Source organism: Suricata suricatta, chromosome 10, assembly GCF_006229205.1.
Source record: "Suricata suricatta isolate VVHF042 chromosome 10, meerkat_22Aug2017_6uvM2_HiC, whole genome shotgun sequence".
Classification (NCBI taxonomy): domain Eukaryota; kingdom Metazoa; phylum Chordata; class Mammalia; order Carnivora; family Herpestidae; genus Suricata; species Suricata suricatta.
In genome coordinates this window covers 1,549,252-1,556,171 of record NC_043709.1, presented here as the reverse complement: position 1 = coordinate 1,556,171, position 6,920 = coordinate 1,549,252, and positions in this window count along the sequence as shown.

The following is a 6,920-nucleotide window of genomic DNA, read 5'->3' as shown; positions in this document are numbered from 1 at the left end:
GGCTTGCTCTCTAGCTCTCTCTCTAAATAAATAAAGTTAAAATAAATGTCTAAATAATTAAAGGAACATGTGGTATTAATGAGTGGATAGGTAGAGAATTTCAACAGAGAAGTGGCAATTATTTTAAAAAAATAGAAAGAATTAAAAAAAAACAGTCCTCGGGGTGAAAAACACAGTAACAGATAATAAAATGAAAAGTGTACCCGAGGGACTCCAGTCTGAGCGCGAGGGCGCCAGCGCACCTGAAGATAAAGCAATGGAAACGATCCAAGAGACAGAAACCAATGGAGATAAAATGTAAAGCCTCAGAGAGCTCTCCTCACCCTGCCCAGCACTGGTGGGGTCAGAGCCTGGACAGGAGGGACAGTGGGACGCAGGGAGAGAGTTCACGGAGTCACGGCCAGCACGCCCCACATCTGGGGACAGGAGAACACACGGATCCGTCCCCCAGAGGAGCCGCCACCAGGGACGTGACAGTCCAAGCCGCCAAAGACAGAGACTAAGCAGGGGAGAGGTGTGGAGTGGCCTGCAGGGGGGACAGTGATGTCAGGGACGACAGACTCCGTCACGAGCGGTGGAGCCAACAGGCGTGGAACAGACGCGTCTAAGTGATGAGGCGGAAATCTATCCACCAGAAATCCCAGGTCCCAAGACCCTATTCTTCGACAGGGCACGTGGGATGCAGACACTTCCAGTAACACAGAGCGGAGAGGGCTCCCCGCCCGCCACGCGGCTGATGCGTTATAGCAACGTACACACGCACCTGTGTGCGCAGCCTCCGAATTTCCAAAACACCTGTGCCCGCTTGAAACAGAAGTGTTTTCGCTGTGGCGCTGGGGCTGAAAGGTACAGGGGCTTTATGGATTTTGTTCTGTAGGCACTCAGCCCAAGGGGCGGACGATATAGATGGGAAACCATTCTGCCTCAAGGTTCCCATGGTTTTCAGGAATAATTTACCCTTGACCTTGATTGTGGGACCGAACAGCATCCCTAGCGCAACCACTAGAAAGTGAGGCAAAGACATTTTACATTAAAGGTAAAAGGTGGCAGGAAAGCGTATGTCACTGAGATATGAGAGCGCAAAAGCGGGCGGGAAAGGGAAAACACAGAAACATGAGGTGACGAGAACGGAGGGTCGGAGGTCGTGACGGGACCGACCCCCAGCCTCGGACGGTCACAGTCAGCATTAATCGAATAAACCTTGCGGGGGCGCCTGGGGGCTCAGTCAGTTAACCTCCGGCTTCAGCTCCGGTCATGATCTCACGGTTCGTGGGTTCGAGCCCCGCTCTGTGCTGACGGCTCAGAGCCTGGAGCTGCTTCAGATTCTGCGTCTCCCTCTCTCTCTGCGCCTCCCCTGCTCGTGCTCTGTCTCGGTCTCTCAAAAATAAACATTTAAATTTTTTTAATTAAAAACAAAAGAATACACACTCTAGTCCAGGCCAGGAACGGTTGGATGAGATAAAGGAGCAGGAAGGAAATCCCTGCTCTCAGCAAGTTCACCAGCAAGGGCAGCGGCCAGCGGGCGGGTGGGTGGAAGCCGGAGCGTCTGTGGTTGGACCGTCAGTGCCGGGGAAGCGGGCAGTCTGGCAGGACTGTCACTACGGACACAGGGGACACGCCGTGGTAACAAAGCGTCCGTCTCGCAGGAAAATACGGACAGTGTGTGTTTGATGCACCCGTGCCTGGGAATCAGGACAAAGTACACGGAGTCAAAGCCGGCAGATTTGGAAGCAGAGACGGGAGGCATTGCTCCTCTATCAGTAACGGACGGAACAGCGGGTCCCTGAGCGCACAGAGACGTGGGCACCATCCGCCCATATCGAGGGGCGTTTATAGAACATTCCAGCCCCCAGGAGTGGGCCCTGGAAGAGATGGAGCACGGGGAGGGGGTGCGTGCTTACATTTGTTTGTTAGTTAAATGGCCAGACGGCATCCAGAAGTGACCGCGTCCTTGTGCAGCCCAGCCCTCCTAAACCACGCAGGGTTACCTTCCCTCGGTCTCTTCCAGACGCCAGGAGCAGGAGCCGGCAGACCGAGGCTCAACCACTCCCCGCATCTCCCAACCTTCCAGAGAATGAAAATCACACAGTCAATGTTCTCTGACCCGGAACTCAGTCCGAAATCAATAAGAAAATGAGGTCCGGAAAATTCTCGAGTAAACAGCCCATGTGGTTAAGAAAAAGAAATGGAAATTTAAATGTTATCTATTTAATGGAATTAACTTCAGTGTTTTGACTTGAAGGGTCTCAAAGCAGGAGACACTGGGATCCTCGCGACGCGGCTGACGCGACACTGAGCGACGTTGTGCAGCTTTGGAAGCTTCCAGCAGACGCGACAAACCGGCCACTGTGAGCGTCCAGCTTACGCGGCCAGGGTAGCAGGAGCGGAGCGGACCGAGTGCGGGAAGAAAGAAGGAAATGACGGATAGCAGCCCTCATCCGTGGGAAGGGACCCGAATAACAGAGGGAAGCGATGAAGCCACCAGCCTGTGCGCCAGCAACGCCCTTCCTGAGATATGGCCGGCCGGTCACTAACTGCCACCAGTTAAGTGCACAGCTGACCACGGTCCGACGTGCACACGGCCCTGGCAACCGTCTCCGTGCAGCCTGCGCTAACGTGCCGCGGACGGGGTGCCTCAGGTGAGAGGATTCGCTTCCGCGGGTCAGGAGGCTGGACAGTCCGAGATCACGGCGCCAGAGCCCTGGGCTCCGGCCAGAGCCTCCTCCTGGCTTCCGGGTGGCCGCCCCCTCCCGGGGTCCCGCACGGGGCGAGAGGGAGAGCAGGCTGGTCCCTGCCGAGGGAGGCACTGACCCCAGGGGACCAGGGCTCCGCCCTCACGGCCACGTCCAGGCCCACGCACTCCCCACCGTCTCCGAGTACCACCACAGTGGGGCTGGGACTTGAACACGGGTCCTGGAGGGAATCAGGGGGTCTCCAACGACCCCCGTCAGGAGCACATCCACCGTCCCGAGGACCCTCTTCCTCCTCGCCCCTGCGCCCGTCTGCCTTCTCCCGACCACATTTATGATTGTTCTCTGGATGCCAGGCGGAAGTTCACACGTCTTATTTGGGGCTTTTCTTCTTTTCCAATATAAGCATTGAAAGCCGACCCTCCAAGGCTTGATTTGGTGGCATCACGCACACTTTAGTCTGTTGGATTTTCTTTTTTCTTTTTTTAAAATTTTTTTGTCTTTATTATTTTATTTTGAGAGACAGAGACAGAAAGGGAGCAGGGGAGGGAGACAAAGAATCGGAAGCAGGCTCCAGGCTCTGAGCTGTCAGCACAGAGCCTGATGCGGGACTCGAACCCACAGACTGTGAGATCATGACCTGAGCCGAAGTTGGATGCTTAACCAACTGAGCCACCCAGGTGCCCTAGTCTGTTGGATTTTTAATCTCCCTGGTTTTTTTTTTCTTTTTGACCCATGAATTATTCAGAAATGTGTTGCATAATATATATTTTTTAAAATTTTTAATGTTTATTTTTTTTTGGGGGGAGAAGGGGCAGAGAGAGAGGGAGACACAGAATCTGAAGCAGGCTCCATACTCTGAGCTGTCAGCACAGAGCCCGACGCGGGGCTCGAACTCAGAAAGCGTGAGATCCTGACCTGAGCTGAAGTCGGACGCTTCACCGACTGAGTCCCCAGGTACCCCTGTTTCACGTTGTTAATGCAGGTGTGCAGGTTCCTTGGGTTGGCATTTGATGCTTCTCCTTTGCTTCTTTCCAGGCCCATTGCCACGCCACCCGTGACCGCGCGTGTCTGAGCACACACATGTGAATCCCCGTTTCTCCAGTTCCGCCAAAAATGTCCTGGAATTTTGATGAGAAATGATTGAGTCCGTGGATTAAAGCAGGCAAACCACCATCGGGAAGGAATTGAGACTTTACATAAATTAATGTAACGAGACCCTTGTTTTGTTCAGTTCTCTTGTCGCCCCTCAACACTTTGACGTCACGAGTGTCTTCCTAAGGAGTCTTTCACCTCTTCAGGTTTTATTCCTTTTATTTTCACACAAAGTCCTTTCGGAAAAGTTTCATTAAGTTGTTGTTGACTCAGTAAAATGGCTTGCCAATAATGTTGATATTTTATGTTTCTATTTTCTATCTTTTATTTCTTTTTTTTTTCATACTCCGCTAGATAGGAATATCCTTAACTTGCAGATTTTCAAAAGAACGTGTCTAGGAGTTTTCTCCTGAAGCATATTCCCAGCCAATGTTTATTTATTTGTTTATCTTTTATAGTTTATTGTCAGGTTGGTTTCCATACACCACCCAGTGCTCGTCCCCACAAGCGCCCTCCTCCGTGCCCATCACCCCTTCCACTCTCCCCCTCCCCCATCAGCCCTCAGTTTGCTCTCAGGATCCAAGAGTCTCTCATGGTTGCCTCCCTCCCTCCCCCCAACTATTTCCTCCTCCCGCTCCCCCGTGGTCCTCTGTTAAGTTTCTCCTCTTCCCCAGATGTGTGGAAACATATGGTGTCTGTCCTTCTCTGCTTGACTTACCTCACTCAGCATGACACCCTCACATTCCACCCACGTTGCTACAAATGGCCGGATTTCATTCTTTCTCGTTGCCATGTAGTACTCCATTGTGTATATGAACCACATCTTCCTGATCCACTCATCAGGTGATGGACATTTAGGCTCTTCCCATGACTTGGCTGTTGTTGACAGTGCTGCTATGTCCCTGCCAATATTTATAGTTAAGCTACATTAAGTTAAGAGATTTGATACTTTCTATAGTTTTCTCAGAGCCTTTATCAGGAACGGGGTTACATTTTTTAAAATGCCCTTTCCTGCATCTATTCCAACAATTGCACAGCGTTTCAGGAATGAATCACGGTGTGTGGGGTTAATGCGTCCCCTGTACTCTTAAGAAAACCCAGTGTGGTCAGGAGTAATTTTTAATGGATTACTGCATTTGAATTGTTAATATTTTGATTGATTTTTAAAAATCTATGCTCATAAGTCACACTGCCCTACAATTTTCTTTTTCTTAGACTGTCCTTGCCTGGCTTGGGATCAAAATTACACTCACCTCATAAAATGAGTTCTTTCATTTTTTATTGTCTGGAAAATCCTTTATGAAATTGGAATGATCTGTTCATTGACTACTTGGTAGAAGTCACCCATAAAACCATCTGTGTCTCCTCTTAAATTGAAAATATAGTGTGGGTGGACTTTAAAATCCTTAGCCACTCTCTTTAATGGTTGTAGGTCTATTTAGGCTTGCTATTTCTTTTTGGGTCATTTTTTGGCGGTTATACTTCTCCAGAAATTTTTCTAGTTTATTCAAGTTTATGCATGAGTCAGTGCCAGTCAGTGTGAATGTGTTTAGAGTTCTCCCAGCTTCACTGTTGCGACCATGGAATCCGTCGAGCATCAGCGCGGCACAAGAAGGGTCTGAGGGGCAGTACGAGAACGGCACGCCCGTGTCAGGAAGCAGGTCCCGGCAGCCCTTCTGAAGCCCCACGCCCTCACCCACTTACTGTTGCCCTGACTTTGTGCAAACCGCTCCCTTACGTGTCTACATAGGAGGCATCTGTAAACGTCACACTGTTTAGTATAAGACGTGAGTACGGAGAACAAACCTGGCCGTACGAGCCAAGAGTAGCATCGTGACTACGCAGGTGAAGGCGCCCAAGGAAACAAGCAGAAGAGAATTTCTGGGCAGAAGCCTGGGCTGGGTCTTGGAGAGTTTACCAGAGGCTCCTGCAGAGTTCCGGGAGCAGGCGATGCATGAGGCCAGAGCGCGAGGGTCTGCCGTGGTTGGGGCACTTGCGAGGCTGTCGCACAGACCAGGACCTTTATGTCCCGGAGGAACCTGGCCAAGAGCGGGGTGGGCGGCGGCGTCCTCCAGCACCCAGGATTAGCTCAAAACAGATGTGCCTGTGGAGTGGAATGCAGGCCCCGCATCTGGCTCAGAATTCAGGGCTGGAGAGGACGGCCAAGGAAGCCAACCCGCACCCTTGACAGGCGCCCCCAGGCGTGTGGCACCGTGGTGGCCAGGTCCTGGGTTAACCAGAAAATGCCGCCTGTGGGACAGGCTCCAGCTGGGCAGCTAACCTCTGCATCGGAGGAGCAGCTGTCCACACGGGGTGACCCCAGCAGCCTCTGAGGACGGTGGCCTCCACTCTCACGTCGGATCTGCTGGGGCCTGTGGCCTGCCTTGTGGGTTTGCTCCTCCAGCGAGCTGGGCACTGAGAAGGAGTTCTTCAGAAACAGCATTTCCAGATCCCACTTATCACAGCAATTCTTAATTTAATTCCACATATTTTACGGATTTTATTATTGAACCTTAAGACCTATTTAGGAGCTTGGCCAGGTGAAGAGATTTGGGCTGGAAACCATTTCCCTTCTGACTTTGGAACGCCAGGCTTCACCGTCTTCTTGGCGTCTGCTGCTCTGGGAAACCCAAAGCCGTTCTGATTCCTCATCCTTTTCTCTGATCTTGATTAAATCAGAGTGTCTGCATGGTCTGTTTTAAACCTTCACAAAGATGAGCCTTTGGGTCAACCTACGTATTTGGTGGGGCTTCCAAATCCATCCACAAGTGTCCTTTATCTCCGGGAACTTTTTCTGAAAAAATTTTGGTGACTTAATCTCTTCTTTTACTCCTATTATTCGGGTGTTGGACCTTCTGGACTGGTCTTCAAATGTCATTTCTTCAGTTTCCATCTGTTTGTTTTCATCTCTGCCAGCGTTTTAGAAGGTCATCTGAACCTCATCGTGCAGATCGCGTTAGAGGTTTCCGTTTAGTGAGTTCAATGCCGACAGCCATTTTGTTGCTGACATCAGGGTCTGCTCTTGTTTTATATATAGTGCTTGTTCTTGTTTTATGCCTGCAGTATTCTCCTTAATTCTCTAGGGAATTAGGTGACTTTTTGGGGAGTCTCTGCTCTCATAAAGGCCCTCGTTTC